Below are 16,407 nucleotides of genomic sequence, written 5' to 3'. Positions count from 1 at the left end.
TTTAACATATTAGGCATGAATTTTTATAGCTTGATGCTAAATGTTTAAATGTGTATGGGGTATCTAAATTTTTTAACTTAGCTTCTCATATATTGTGAAAATAGTATGTGAATATTCTGAAGTATTAATTTTTAAAACTGAATGAGTTGTATACTAATTACAAACAGCAGAAAATTTCTCTTGATATTTGAAAGCCTCTGAATATTAGAGAATATAGCCACCAGCTATAGGAAGAGAAGGAGAAAGAAAGATAAGATGAGTAAGAATAGGTTAAGAAAAGCAAAAAGCCTAAATAAAACACATCTACAGGTAAAGGCTATTTTGCAATGGGACACACCTGGACACACCAGAGATTGAACCCAAATCTCATGCATGAGAACAAGCTCTACTACCGATCGAAAGAAGGGACGAAGGAAAGAAAGAAAGAAGGGACCTCAACAACACTTCACTTAACTATTCAGCCTCCAATAGATCAGAAACAAGGGAAATAGTCTAAATCACTCAGTTTTTGACCAAAATTACAAAGAATTCCTCTTTCGTGGGGAGTAATTGGAATCCCTGATACTCATCACAAACTGGATTCAAAAGCGCAAAGGTTAGCACCTTCTAAGCTGGTCAATGCAGTCTGCAGGTGGAACCCTTTAGGCATTTAGACCTGGCGCTGCTCAAGTCTGGGAGGATGGTCCTCTAAGAATTTGGGAACATTGACTGTCAGGCAATAGTGTAATAGTTATCACATCTGAGGCTTGTTCCTTATTGCAATTCACCAGAAAAATCACTCTACCACTAAAAATGGCCTGGCACCACCATTCTCCATGGATTGGAATAAGAGCCACCAATGTGTCCATTCTTTCCATACTGGGGCCCTGACACACTTCCTGAGATACATCCAACACACAATTTCCTCAGTGCTTACCTGGGTGGGAAGTGGATCATTTGCACGCCTGCTGCCTCTTTGGATGTGGCAGCCGGTGTACCAGTCTCCCTTGATTATGGCAAAGTCTCATGGATGCAAATTTTTCAAATGTACAAGGTGAACACATTGCTTGGGACCTTCCCAAGGTCTTGGAAAGTGTAGGTTATCCTACCCTCCCTTCTTGCCAACACAGCTGGACCCAGAGGAATTTGGGGAAGAGGTAGGGCACTATCACTGCACTGGGTATTTCCCAGGAGATTTCCAGTGCTCCAGAGGCCCCAGGAACACCTTGACTGGGACAGAACAAGACTTGTTCCAATGGTAGAGAAGCGGCCTCCATGGGGAGGTAAACCAGGTGAAGCTGAGGAACTTGCAACAAGAGGAAAGAGTGGGATGGAAGCTGAGGAGTCGCGCCCATGCCCTGCACAGTAGTCAAGGCAGGAAAGAGCAGGGTTGAGAGGCAGGAGGGGCACAGTTGGAGATGTGACCTAGCTCCAAATGCTAGGAGTAACACCAGAAAGTCAATGGAGCAACCTAAGCCAATTCATAGACAGGCCTGGCAAGGAATGTTTGTCTGCCTAATATGCGCTCTGAATGCTGAAAGTAAACCTCTGAAAGAGAGCAAGGACTATGTTTTTGTTGATGAAAAACAGGAGGACAGATTTTGGCAGGTGTGACTGTGAACAGTTCTGAAAAATGCTCAACGATTTGCTCCAACAAGCACAGTGATCATTTGCACCAGAGAGAGGCAGTTCTGAAGCTTGGAAGTCCACAATGCTAGATCTAACCCATCCAGTCTCCAGCAGAATTATCAAATACACTGCGTCAGCACCTTGTCCACTATCCATATCTCAGTGTCACTGAGAGGCTAGGGCTGTCCCATCCATTGACAAACTGGATCTCATTTTTCTGTGGCTGTTTGCCAAGGGTAAATTCAATAAAATAATCTAATGCATCTCAGACCCGCAACTCTTGCCTTAGGTCTGTTGGCCGACATAGTGCCACCACAAGCCTGAGCAAATTGCTGCTGGGCACTTTGGCCTTCATACTCCACTAGTGCCTAGAACTATGGTGGAAATGTGAGAACAGCCACTTATCCTGCAAGGCCAAATTGATCCTTAAGTACAACTCTTGGCCAAGTCTTGTCTTTCAAGACTCCTGAAGCCATCAATTTCTGGCCAAGAATGTGATATACTTTGTGTCTGCCATTAGTTACATAAGCATTTCCTTGCCAGAGGACTTGTCATACTGAAATCATTTGTATATGTATTTGTGAATCCTCCTCTCCCACACACACTTCACTGGAAGATTCTGTTCTGTAACATACATCCTGAACAGAATATGCCTGTAATTTATTTCTCACAGCTCTTTATTGAGTGGCCGCTATCTGCAAGGCTCTATGCTAAGGGCTTGATACAGAGTTATGAGAGAAAACAGTACAGGCTCTGCCCTATTGAAGCTATCTTGCTAGAGAAGGAAACACCTAGTCAAATAACAAATCTATGTGATTAGTCGTGATAAATTCTAAGAATATTAAGGGAAAGTACAGAGAATCTATGGATGGTATTATTTAATAAGTATTTTTTAAATCTACCTGATTATGTTTTTACAAGTGTAGGTTGAAGGAGCACACAGAACGTCTAGCGTAAACCGTATTCACTATTGGTCAACAAAGGAAAAAGTTTCCTTCAGTTGTGGGGATGTAGCTCAGTGGTAGAGCGCATGCTTTGCATGTATGAGGTCCCGGGTTCGATCCCCGGCATCTCCACTTTAGCTGAACTACGGTTTCAGCTGATTTCTCACCCTTTAATCCTTGAAAGGATTAATGCTGAAGCATAAATAATGGACTCTTTTAAAGCTAAGTGTATTGAGTTACCGGGAAAGTACTGCTCAAAGCCCCTCCACCCCTGCTTAATAAGGATTGTAGCTCCAATATATCAAGAACAGTTGCTTTTAAATAACATATACCATAGAAAAGACATTAGCACAGGCAGAGAGAATTCTCAAGGGAGGTTAGAACATTTTTTCAATTATGGAAGCTGGTTTTGAAGGGAAAAAAGGTACATTCATAAACTAGCCTTCCATATTTGCTCCACTCTGGTTGTCCTATTAGTAGACCAAAAGTCATTGTTATGTTTTTATGATGCATTTTTATTCCACTCTTTCATAGTGATTACTGACATGATCAAGTTTTATAAGAAATAATAACAATACAAAACTTCTCTCTTCCCTATTAAGAAAATTATATGTATATCATCAGGTTTTACACTTTAAATATATTTTACAACTTTACAATTTGTAATTGTATAATTACAATTTTGTCAATTATACCTCAATAAAGCTAAAAGAAAACTATATTTGACAGTGATTTTCAAGAAACAGAAGCCATATACAACCAAAACTAATATCGTGTTTTATGGCAATTATCACAATTAAAAATTTTTTAAAAAAGAAATACAAGCCATTCTTTGATGAAAATAAAAATTAAAATGTATTTCATATAAAATATAAAGCATAAATATATATTGAGAACTAAATTTTTAATTTTCAATTTTGGACTTTTTTCACAAATAAATAATACAAATTTTTTTAGAGAAAGAGGCATATGATGTGTACTGGTCTTACTTTTAATGATGAGAAATTGATCATTGATTTCAGGTATGTCAGCCCGTTCCATGCATTCCAGAGCTCCCTCATCCAATTTTATCTCATGGTTGTAGCAGCCATTGATGATTGTGACCTAGATACAGTAAAGCAATATCAGTTGCAAAATGTTGAATCTAATTTTATAATTCCTTCTGCATGTATTAGCAGTGATTATTCTACAGAGAAAAAGTTTCCCTCATCAACTGTATGCTTATCCTGAAGTACACTCTAGATAAGAGAGGTGGTATAAATACTTGATTCTTTTCCTTCATTTGTCAGCTTTCAAAACAATGAATCAATAACCAAAATCCTCCAAAGCCTGGATCTAAGAACACTAGTATGTGTATTAATTTTGCAACTAGGTTCTTTACTAAATTGTCCATGTGTAGTAGCTTTTCTGTTTTGAGGAGTTGTTTTTAGGTATATAATCCTAACAGAGAGCTTTATCCCCTCCTATCTACTAGTTACTCCTCTAATTACTGTTTTATGCTAAATGCCTTGATTAGTACCTCCATTACCACATTAAAATAGTACAGGCAGTAGATATCCTTGTGAAAAACTTAAATCTATGTGACCACAAATATACCTGAAAGGACTTAAATAGGTGATACAGATCATAAAAACTTACTAAAAAATATTGTATGGAATAATTTTCAAGAATAAAAACTAATTCCTAGAAATTAACACGTTTAAAAGGGACAACTGATTTTTTTTTTTTTTTTTGCCTCTCATATATTCAGCCAGTATTTCAGACTAGGTCTGGTCTAAGCAAATCAGCCCTAATTATTAGGTTGGTTAAGACACACAGTGGGATATTTGTGTTGTGAAAGTAGAAGTGAAATACGTTTCACTCAAATTTATTTCTGAAATGAGCCCGTGTCATTTATTTTGATTGAAATTTTTTCAACAGGAGATATTTAGATGCTTAACCTCTCACACTCTCAATCTTAGCAAAGTGGCAATGGTCTGAATTCATTGAAGCAGCCAGTCTCCATTCAATCTGTCATTCAGTTTAGGCTTGGAAGGCACCACATAGGATGACAGATTCTTTATTGTTTCCCTATGCATAGAACCCTGCAGTTGTAACTGAGGACCACTGCTTCCACATCAAGTGATTCAAGAGAAGAAAGAAAGCAGGGGGTGGTCAGATGCTCATTAGAAAGAAATAAACGATATTTTTCTACTATTCCACCTCCAGTGTGTGTTTTGCTCTAAGAACGCTTCAGAATTCAGGAGAAAGTGAATGAAAGTGAGTCTCTTGTTGATCTTTCTGCTTTCTTCTGTTCTGCTTTCAACTTGGATTCCAAAGAAATTAGGCCAATTATCTTTCAAAATCGCTTGGACATTTCTGGTGGTAGTAGTAGTCTCGGGGCGGAAATTGGATGCCACAAAGGCAATACAGATAGAAAACTGAATGAAAGAAGATACCCGGTGTTAAAGGGTGAGACGAAAGGAAAAGCGGCGTGATCACAACTACATCTCCCTCAAAACTGATGGAGGTGCCGGGGATTGAACCCGGGACCTCGTACATGCTAAGCACGCGCTCTACCACTGAGCTACACCCCCAGCTGCGAACAGTTTTCCTTGGATTCCTTTCGTGATTTATAATCATTATTCCTTTGCTTCTCAAAGATTTAGTAAATTGCCTAGGAAATGCCCATTTGCGAAATTGACTGCGCAGCGGCCTCAGATGAAAACAACAGAATGAAATTCTAAAGGAAGGAGGCTGAAAAGAGACCATCTGTTATCTGTTACTCTCCAACCTCCATTCCTGCCCTTTCCACTTGCAAGGCTTCAGGAGACCGAAGCAGGTACCTGGGCAGCCGGGGTACCCGCTGAGGAGTAGGCAGCAGAGATGGAGTCAAAGCGGGTCCGCGTCTGCTGAGCTCCAGCTCCCGCGGCCAGCACGACCTTCCTTGGAACAATGACCCTCAAATCATCCGCGTTTCCGGAAGCCAAATATATATATATATATCCTCCGCGTTTCGTGGTGATGGCAGGGAACATCCCAGAGAGCTCACGGTGTCCTGGACGGATCGCTTAGGACTAATTGGAAGCATGAGCTTGGGTGCCTGGCATCACGTAGGCGCCCAGGTCATCCAAAGGAGCAACATTTACCTCGTGCAAATCTCTGGCGTCCTCCTGCTTTGCCGAGCTTGGCCGAGGGTGGGCTGGGCTGGGCTGGGCTTTTGCTTAGAACAAAAGGTAAGCAGGCAAGGCAGGTCTGGCTTCTGTTTATCGGCGACCAGTCCTTTAGGAATCAGGGAGCTATCAAGAATTATTAGTACCTCGGATGATTTAGGAAAGGGGAGAGTCTCCTATATTTTAAAGAGTGAGCCCGGCCCCAATTCACAGAGTTCGATTTCTCGGCACGTCCAGAGCAGTCTCTCTTCTCTCTCACTCTGAAACAATTTCAAACTAATTAAATTTTTGAAAAGAAAAGAAACAATACCCCCCCAAATAACCATATACCTTTTATCCAGAGTTAGTGACTATTACTATTTTACCCCATTTGGTTTATCATTTGCTTCCTGTCTCTCCCATTTGAAAGTAAGCTGCAATACATCTTTGAAATAGAACAAGACCCTATAGTCTTTGTCCCCCATGTCCTCTGCCTGCCTTTTGTCTTTGGAAAATCTTTAGCCAAAGAGTAAGTTTAGAGAAGTGAAAAAAAAAAAAAAGCAGAAACAAAGGGAAAGAGTCCAACAAGACTAAATAATAATTATCTAGTCATTAAAAGGGCCTTAATCCCTGGGTCAGGAAGATCCCGGGGAGAAGGGAATGGCAACCTACCCCAGTATTTTTGCCTGGAGAATTCTATGGACAGAGGAGCCTGGAAGGTTACAGTCCATGGGGTTGCATAGAGTCAGACAAGACTGAGCAACGGCACTCCTAGTTCCTTCTCAAGGGCTATAGATAATATTCTAAGCCACGTCCTGTGAGCTGTCTTGTAGATACTGAAACCCCCAATAGGTGGAGAGGTTAACTACATGATGACCAGACTATAGTCATGACATAAGCTTCCAGAGTTCCAAGAATTGGCTTCAAGGAAAGGGAACAAACTGGCCCTAGAACTAAACATCAATTGTACTTAAAACAATCAAGATGATGCTGATCAAACCACTGATGACCAATTCCAAGATGACTGTCAGAGCTGACTGTGCTGTTTCTGCATGTAGCCCCTTCCCTCTGTCTATAAAAGCTCTTGCCCACCAGTTGTGAGTGGTGAGGAGTGGGCCTTTGAGCAGGAGACCGTACCCCACTGTTTGCTGGCGTCCAAAACTTTCCTTTCCTCCAACCTTGCCTCTTTATTGGCTTTTGCGTGGGGAGCAGGTTAGGCTGATTAGTCATAGAGCTCTAGATGTGGGAGTCTTACCTAGAGTGGCTGAGGGCTGGAGACTTTGAGAGCAAGAACTGCAGAAAGCTGACCTGGATCAGCAGAGGAGAGGTTATCCTGAAACCAGGTAGCAACAGAAATACAACTGTGGGGGTGAATATTTAGTATCAGAAGAGCAGGGAAGTGGAGGAACTGAAACTGACCTTCTCTTTATGGGCCAATACCTGTAGTTTTGTTCAGAATATGTTGTATGTTGAAGATTCTATGAAATTCAGTAAAGGGACATGAGAAGGAAAGAAGAGGGTAACCCTTGCCACAAGTTAAAATCCAAAGCAGAGATTTCATGAGAAGGAAGAGCTACAGCATTTTGGCATGTGAGAGTCTTTTCAAATTTATCTCCAAAATTCTGCACTAAATATAGGAAAGAAGATGAATCCTAATGAGTGGAAGCATTTCTTGATACTTGGTTTACTTGAAGCTGTCAAGTTCAACTTCCTCCTGTGGGAGAAAGAGGAGAATTGTGGAGGTGAGACAGAGAGAGTGGGTATGGAACTGGTGAAGTGGCCTGCACAAGGCCGCATGGTGAGTGGGACAGAACCACAACCAGTAGGCAGGCGTCCTGGCTCCTATAGGAGCAAGGATTTCCCTTCCTGGCCCTTCTCGGTGTTTGTGGCAGCCGCAATCAATTGCACACACTAAGACTCCAATCTACTCTATAACCAAGACGGCCCAGCAGAACGCTTGTGTTTTTCTACTTTTGTCCAACCATCTTTTCACTGGTTGCTGTATGTCACAGATTGATGAAAGCCAAGCCCCAGAGAAGGTAACGAGGCAGAAATGAAGGCGACTTTTTAGCAGTCCAGCGTATTTCAGAAGCAAACATAAGAATCACAGAGACAGCTTTCGTCGCTACCCAGAGAGGGGTACATACGGCGTTGTCCTGAATTCCCATCGTAACTTAAAGGGAAGCTTTCACAATGTCCGGAGCCCTCGATGTCCTGCAAATGAAGGAGGAGGATGTCCTTAAATTCCTTGCAGCAGGAACCCACTTAGGTAGCATCAACCTTGACTTCCAAATGGAACAGTACATCTACAAAAGGAAAAGTGATGGCATCTACATCATAAATCTGAAGAGGACCTGGGAGAAGCTTCTGTTGGCCGCTCGGGCCATTGTCCCCATTGAAAACCTGGCTGATGTCAGTGTCATATCCTCTAGGAATACTGACCAGCGAGCTGTGCTGAAGTTTGCTGCTGCCACTGGAGCCAGTCCTATCGCTGGCCGCTTCACTCCGGGAACCTTCACTAACCAGATCCAGGCCGCCTTCAGGGAGCCGAGGCTTCTGGTGGTCACCGATCCCAGGGCTGACCACCAGCCCCTCTATTAACCTGCCAACCATTGCTCTGTGCAACACGGACTCTCCTCTGCGCTACGTGGACATCGCCATCCCGTGCAACAACAAGGGAGCGCACTCAGTGGGTCTGATGTGGATGCTCGCCTGGGAAGTCCTGCGCATGCGTGGCACCGTCTCCCCAGAACACCCGTGGGAGGTCATGCCGGACCTCTACTTCTACAGAGATCCTGAGGAAATTGATAAGGAAGAGCAGGCAGCAGCTGAGAAGGCTGTGACCAAGGAGGAGTTTCAGGGTGAATGGACTGCTCCAGCTCCAGAGTTCACGGCTGCCCAGCCTGAGGTGGCAGACTGGTCCGAAGGCGTGCAGGTGCCTCCCGTGCCCATTCAGCAGTTCCCCACTGGAGACTGGAGTGCTCAGCCTTCCACTGAAGACTGGTCTGCAGCCCCCACTGCCCAGGCCACGGAATGGGTAGGAACCACCACCGAGTGGTCCTAAGGTGTTCTTGTAGAACTTGCAAAATGGGAATCTGGTTGATGGAAATAAACTGTTTCTAAAAGAAAAAAAAAGAATCACAGAGACAAACTTTATTGTTTCGAGTTCTTTCCCAGAAAACAGGTATCCTGGGACATGTTCTAATCAGGATGTAGGTAATTCGGCCCTTCCACTGCAGAGTCCAGCGGCCGAGGGACCCTAGTCTCTGGGAGAAAACATGGCAGATGACTGGAGCCATAACAACAAATCAGGGTTGAAATCCTGGCTATGTTCATTTGTTCCTGTGTTCAACAAGGATCTAGGTGTTTAAGCACCGAAGCGTACTGGTTTTACCTGGTCATTTTGTATATACCAAGTAACTGGACCACTCTAAGTGTCATTTTCAATTTTATGGTTGCTGTGAAATGTTTCTTAAAAATCTGATCACACGAATTGAGTCAGGATTAAACCAAGAGAAAGAAAAAAAAAAAGGCAATTTGATACAGTGCTCCAGAATAGAACTGCAGTGATGAAGGCATGATTTTTTTACTCTGTTATCAATAGACGAGGTGGCCGAGTGGTTAAGGTGATGGACTGCTAATCCATTGTGCTCTGCACGCGTGGGTTCGAATCCCACCCTCGTCGTGAGGCTCTCTTTGGACTTCTTTGGTCCCTGCTGTGTGAGAACAGTGTAACGTGTAAGTAGCTTTCTAGTTGCCATGTGAATGGTGTTTGGCATCACCCGAAATGGCAACTTCCTCAAGGGACTTTTTTGAGGAAGAGTAGCTAACTGAGGAGAAGGCAATGGCACCCCACTCCAGTACTCTTGCCTGGAAAATCCCATGGACGGAGGAGCCTGGTAGGCTGAAGTCCATGGGGTCGCAAAGAGTTGGACATGACTGAGAGACTTCACTCTCATTTTTCACTTTCATGCATTGGAGAAGGAAATGGCAACCCACTCCAGTGTTCTTGCCTGGTGAATCCCAGGGACAGTGGAACCTGGTGGGCTGCCGTCTATGGGGTCGCACAAAGTCGGACACAACTGAAGCGACTTAGCAGCAGCAGCAGCTAACTGAGGGATATAGAAAAACATTGCCTAAAATCATCCACAGAAGTATACACAATAAATTATTATATGTTGTTCTTGTAGGAAATTTTCAGCCTATTTTTAGCTGTACTGCAATATTTCACAAAGTTTGCTAATTTAAACTGTCTCCCTCCCCAACAGACTACTTAACCATTACTAAGGATCTCTTGCTTTAATGAAAAGAGCATGCACCTGCTTAGAGACAAAACTGAAAATACATCCAGTAGAATATTTCCTGTTAGATCCAAGGATTCCTCCATTAGCAAAACAGAGAAGAAAGTCAGTATTGTGCAGTTTCTCTTGTGATCTCCGTCTCCACCTTGTCATAACTTTGGGGGAAAGTATTTTTATACATATATAAAATATATTATTTTATAAAATCATTATATTTAATTTTATATATGAAATACAGTTTAACTTAGAATTATTAAAATATTTATAAATATATAAGGTATACATATATGTAAATCTATACAGCAAACTTTTGCATCCATTCTTATTTTCCAACCACCTAATTACATTCCCCACAAATAGCCATTTTATCTCTTCCAGAATCATATTCAGAGAAGGCAATGGCACCCCACTCCAGTATTCTTGCTTGGAAAATCCCATGGATGGAGGAGCCTGATGGGCTGCAGTCCATGGGATCGCGAAGTCGACACAACTGAGCAACTTCGCTTTCACTTTTCACTCTCAATCATTGGAGAAGGAAATGGCAACCTACTCCAGTATTCTTGCCTGGAGAATCCCAGGAACGGAGGAGCCTGGTGGGCTGCCATCTCTGGGGTCACACAGAGTTGGACACGACTGAAGCAACTTAGCAGCAGCAGCAGCAGCAGAATCATATTAAGCATATATGAATATATACCACATGAAATAAATATAGCTTTTTATCTCAGATAACACAAATGATAACATACTATGCACACTAGTCTGAGCCTTTCCTCATTCCCTTAATCAATGCATCTTGGAGAGGTTTCCATATCATCACAAAAAGTGACAGTTTATTCTTTTCCAAGGATGTATGGTATTTCAACATATGGGTTACTATATATTACTTAACCAGACCTCTATTGGACGTTTAGGTTCCCCATCCCCATCTTTTGTTTTTATAAGCTGTGCTAAAATGAATAACTTTGTATATTTATATATAATAATATATAATATTATTTATAGATATTTATATTATTCTTATGTATATGTAAAATTGAATGTGTGTATTTGTAACACTGTAAAATTAAATTTTTAAAAAGGCATCTGCTATGCCCTAGCATATATGCTTTTGAAATATTTACACATACTTCCAAATTGCCCTTTAAAGGAATTTTATTAATCTACACTCCAGACAGTAATGTCTGAGGTCCTTGCTCCCCTCACCCTCCCCAATATGCGATGTTGCCAACTTTGGCTTCTCTGTCATTTTAGTAGGTGAAAGTGATATTGCAGTGTAATTTAATTTTTATTTCTCTCATTACAACAAAATATTTGTTATACTTTTAAAAATAGAATATTCTTTGCTTTAATTAATTTGAATTTTGATTTTTTTTAAGGTGAAAACAATTTGAAGTATGATTTCTAGGCTGCTTCAAGTGTGTGTAGCAAATGAAGAATTCTGGGCTTCACTCTTGACCTATTAAATTATGATGTCAGAGAATGTGTTCTGCAATCTGTAATTTAATAAAGCACCCAGATGTTTTTCATGTTGATCTTAAAGCCTCATATCTGGTTGAGGTATATATGTATTACATTCAATCAGCCAGAATTCTCTTTATTTCTTTAAATATTCAACCGAGGAAAGCTGCTCTTGCCATCAGTGTTCCCAGCCACATTCTCATATCTTGGAAAAAGTAAAAATTTTGTTTCATATCCTCAGGTAATTGGCTCTTTTATCCATTCAGTCCTCTACATTGGAACATTCTCTATGTTGATTGTATTCTCAAATCCTGAATTAAATCTTTTTTCTGAAAGAGCAGTTTTCCTAGGATATGTCTATAAGTTCTTTGAGGCAACTGTCAAAGAAAAATTGCACTAGATGAAGTTAAGGAAGGAAGGAAGATGGGCAAGGAAGACTTTATTTAAGGCTGTTGCAGTGGGGAAGATTGAACTCAATCTAGAATACAAGAGAGGCAGCTGAGGATTTATAGCTGAAGGGGCAGAGTAAGGAGTCATTAGGTGGAAAATTACTAAAAAGAATTTGATTAAATATCAAGAGTGGAGAAGGGGAGCTTGATTGGATATCAAGGATGCTGAGGGGGATTCTAGATAAACTGCCTAAGCAAGATTCTTGCCCAAATGCTGGGAAGGCCAAGGATGGTTTGTAAGAGGTCTCAGAGAAGCTTGACACAATTTTGGTCAAGTAGGTAGTTCTTGTTAATATCCACAGGGATTCCTTCAGCTTCCTGAAGGTAAGATTCCCGCAGAAGTATCCATGTGTTCTCCCAGTCTCTTGTGTATCTGTTACTGATTCTGCCTCCCTATAGCAGCTGTTAATTGGCTTTCTCTCGAGTCTGGGTCCTCCAGCCAGGTATTTTTCATTACTTGTAATTTACAGACTTTGAATGACATATGAGTTAATGAATTTGAGCTACAACAAATGGGTCCTAGATGCTAGATATGGCCATTATGATTACATCATTAAATTCTGTCAGTGTTTGAGATGAAGTGGTTCTCCCTTTTGTTATGTCATTTCCAGGGAGGTGTCTATTTGGGTTACTATGTCACTGCTGTAGATGTCTGAGAACCACAGGCTAGAAATGGGAGAGGCTGAAGGGGCTGCAGTTAGAAACTTCCTACATGGGGAAGGCTATCAGGCCAATTCAGAAGAGAGAGAATATTTTAGGGGGGTACTTTTGATCATATTAGCATCAACAAGGTGGAAAGAAAACAGAAGCATGCCTGCTAAGGCACACCCCAAGCAGAAATGTTATTTCCCCCTGTAATTAGCATCATCACAGATCATATAAGTGGAGGTACAGTCAAGTGTCCATAGTGGGAAACAAAAGAATCTGTTTTCATAAATTTAGTAACCTTAATTTGTTACAGAGTCTTGCATAACCAACAGTAATTCATAAAGAGTCAATGAAATATTTATAGTTCAGTGAGTTATTGTAATTGGTGGAGTAGGACTTGATTTGAATTTTTTGTTACATATTGTTGTTCAGGTACTCAGTCATGTCTGACTCTTTGCAGCCCTGTAGACTGCAGCATGCCGGGATTCTCTGTCCTTCACCATCTCCTGGAGCTTGCTCAAACTCATGTGCATTGAGTTGATGATACTGTCCAACCATCTTGTCCTCTGTCGTCCCCTTCTCCTCTTGCCTTCAATCTTCCCAGCATTAGGGCCTTTTCTAATGAGTCAGATCTTTGCATCAGGTGGCCAAGGTATTGGAGTTTCGGCTTCAGCATCAGTCCTTCCAATGAATGTTCAGGACTGATTTCCTTTAGGATTGACTGATTTGATCTCCTTGCAGTCCAAGGGCCTTTAAGAGTCTTTTCCAATACCATAGTTCAAAAGCCTCACTTCTTCAGCACTCATCCTTCTTTATGGTCCAACTTTCACATCCATACATGACTACTGGAAAAACCACAGCTTTGACTAGATGGGCCTTTGTTGGCAAAGTGATGCCTCTGCTTTTTAAAAGGCTGTCTATGTTGGTCATAGCTTTTCTTCCAAGGGGCATTTTTTAATTTCATGGCTGCAGTCACTATCTGCAGTGATTTTGGAGCCCAAGAAAATAAAGTCTGTCATTGTTTCCACTGTCTCCGCATCTATTTGCCATGAGGTGATGGGACCAGATGCCATGATCTTAGTTTTTTGAACGTTGAGTTTTAAGCCAACGTTTCCACTCTCCTCTTTCACCTTTATCAACAGGCTCTTTAGTTCCTCTTCACTTTCTGCCATAAGGGTGGTATCATCTGCATATCTGAGGTTACGGATACTTCTCCTGGCAAACCTCATTCCAGCTTGGGCTTCATCCAGCCCAGCATTTCTCATGATGTACTCTGCCTAGAAGTTAAATAAGCAGGATGACAATATACAGCCTTGACCCATTCCTTTCCCTATTTGGAACCAGTCTATTGTTCCATGTCCAGTTCTAACTGTTGCTTCTTGATCCGCATACTGATTTTTCAGGAGGCAGGTAAGGTGGCCTGGTATTCCCATCTCTTGAAGAATTTGCCACAGTTTGTTGTGATCCACACAGTCAAAGGCTTTAGTGTAGTCAATGAAGCAGAATTAGATGCTTTTCTGGAATTCTCTTGCTTTTCGGTGATCCAACAGAGGTTGGCAATTTGATCTCTGGTTCCTCTGCCTTTTCTAAATCTAGCTTGAACATCTGGAAGTTCTTGGTTCACCTACCTTTGAAGCCTAGTTTGGAGAATTTTGAGCATTATTTTGCTAGAGTGTGAAATGAGTGCAATTGTGTGGTAGTTTGCAACATATGAGAACATTAAAATGTCGAAGCAAGAAGGAACCTGAAAACAGATCACTGGATTTAAAGGTTGCCTCTTATGACATAGAAGAGGTTAATTTCTATAGAACATAGACACCTGTCTTCTCCTAATTTAGTTCCGGTCCAGCTGAAGGAAATCTTTCTTCCCACATGCCCACCTTTCTGTCTCTAACGGCACAGTAAGTGTCTTCCTAGAGCTAACCGGTCTTTCCAAGTTTGATTAGCTTTATCTCCAACTTGATTCCGGTCTACACCCGGAGTACTTTTTCAGGGGGACATTTCTTGTCCCTGAGCCTCTGCTCGAGGAAACTGTTTCCTGGGTGCTTCGGCTGCAGGTGTTTGGCACTTTCCGAAGAGGTCTGGATCAGAGCTTCGCTCCATTTCCTGCGGGTCCAATAGGCGGAAGAGGGAAGACACGCGGATAACGCGAAGGCAAAGGGCGTTCCACTCACCTGCAGTCTCTCTCACCCGAATTTACGCTCCTCTCCGGGCCCCTCCACCGCGTGCAACACTTTCTGTGCACTTTACTCTCTTCAAATGCGGGCGTTTTGTAATGAATCGGGAACGCCTGCTCCCGGCGCAGTGAGGCCAGCGACCGGTCAGGAGGTGAGTTTTTCTGCTTGGACTGCAGGGACCGCGCTCTCCGCGGCTGCAAGTTTTCGAGGAGTTTCCCATCGGGCTTTGCATTTGGGGTGGATGATGAGAACGAGAAGAAGGAATGAGAGAAGACAGACGAGAGTGAATTGTCTGGGTGAAATGGGAAAGGGAAGAGGGAATAAGAAGTGACCCCGGGCATGTGTGTTACAGCGAAGAAAGCGCGCTCCAGGCCGAGGCTCAGCTCCTTGGTACGCGGGGTTTTCGGCTTAGGAGCCCGCGCGGCGGCGAGGAGGCCTTCGTACCTCGGAGATTTTGAGATGCTGTCTGCATCAAAGAATTGGCACTGCTGGAGCCGGTCCGCGCGGCCCTTGAGAAGTTCGTGAGGTTACTGGGAATCGAAACCATTTCTACTCAGCCTCCCTGCTGTTGAACTTTGTGAGCTTGGAAAGCTTGATTTTAAAGAATCTGTTACTTCCCAAGCGAAGTATTCGGTACTTTGATTCGAACAGAGTAGGAGAATCCAGTACGACCACATTTGTGTAAAGCAGGCGAACACTTTTTCTCCAGTTCCGACGCGAACTATAAAATGTTCCCCTGAGAGGTCCCACCGAGATTCGAACTCGGATTGCTGGATTCAAAGTCCAGAGTGCTGACCATTACACCATGGGACCAGCCGAGAGGTTAAGACCCCGTCCGCAATTATAGTTAAATATTCCCTCCACAGTAGGTTTTCAGTAGCTTCAACCCAGTCGAGTTAGATCAAGTTTCTTTGAGTCCACGCTGATAATGAAATCTGATGCTTTATTGCTGCTGGGGAAGAAGCAATGGGCACAATATAATTCGAGACAATTCACCCACTCTCTCTTCTGCTTCGGTTGGGAGCATAAATTAACTTTCAGAAGACCAGCAGAGGCGGATCCAGGTTTTGTGAAGTTTGAAACTTACACGAGTTTCTTAAGAAGAACACAAGGGTCTTTTTTTTAAGAGAGAGAATAGACATTCTCAACACAAAATTAGATACAGTTACTCCAAGACATATATGATGTATCTGAGGGAAAACTGGAGGAAAAAGAGGCTGCAGTCTTAACTAATTTCCATTACAATATACTTTTACAAGTTTTACAAAAATATATGTTCATAAAGGGCGACACCTTCCAGGGCCTTAGAGAGGGGTCTTGACGCCCTTAGTGAAACATGATAAAAACCGCTCCAAGGAGCAATTTGGCAATATCTATAAGAATAATCTACTCAGCAATTTTTCTTTTAAAAAGCCATTCTACAGAAATAAAAATATAAAAAGTTTAAAAATATATCTAAAGATGCTCATTGTAATATTTTTTAGTATCAGAAACTTGAAAATATGCCTATCCATTCAATAGAAATAATATACTAAAAAGAATGGGATTGATATAGGTACACATGTTGGCTTGGCAGTTTCGGGAGAGATTTAGTCTAAGACTACCAAGCACAACTCAGCAATTTGCTGAAATGTAATATATAGCATGACTCAATTTTTGTCACAGTTTGTGAATTTATACACTCAGTTTTA

General features: G+C 41.9%; 4 non-coding genes and 1 pseudogene across 5 annotated transcripts; 3 read left to right on the top strand and 2 right to left on the bottom strand.

Moving 5' to 3' along the window:
• TRNAA-UGC lies at window positions 2,613-2,684 on the top strand. Its single transcript has one exon. It is a non-coding gene; the product is annotated as a tRNA-Ala (tRNA).
• TRNAA-AGC lies at window positions 5,057-5,128 on the bottom strand. Its single transcript has one exon. It is a non-coding gene; the product is annotated as a tRNA-Ala (tRNA).
• Window positions 7,819-8,765, top strand: LOC102169534 (annotated as a pseudogene). The gene has a single exon (XR_001297195.2). The product of XR_001297195.2 is annotated as a 40S ribosomal protein SA pseudogene (transcript).
• TRNAS-GCU lies at window positions 9,287-9,368 on the top strand. Its single transcript has one exon. It is a non-coding gene; the product is annotated as a tRNA-Ser (tRNA).
• On the bottom strand, window positions 15,458-15,529 carry TRNAQ-UUG. The gene has a single exon. It is a non-coding gene; the product is annotated as a tRNA-Gln (tRNA).

The sequence above is a fragment of the Capra hircus genome, chromosome 23 (assembly GCF_001704415.2).
Source record: "Capra hircus breed San Clemente chromosome 23, ASM170441v1, whole genome shotgun sequence".
Classification (NCBI taxonomy): domain Eukaryota; kingdom Metazoa; phylum Chordata; class Mammalia; order Artiodactyla; family Bovidae; genus Capra; species Capra hircus.
Note: the sequence above shows the minus strand (reverse complement) of the source record. Positions and strands in the feature narration are given on the sequence as shown.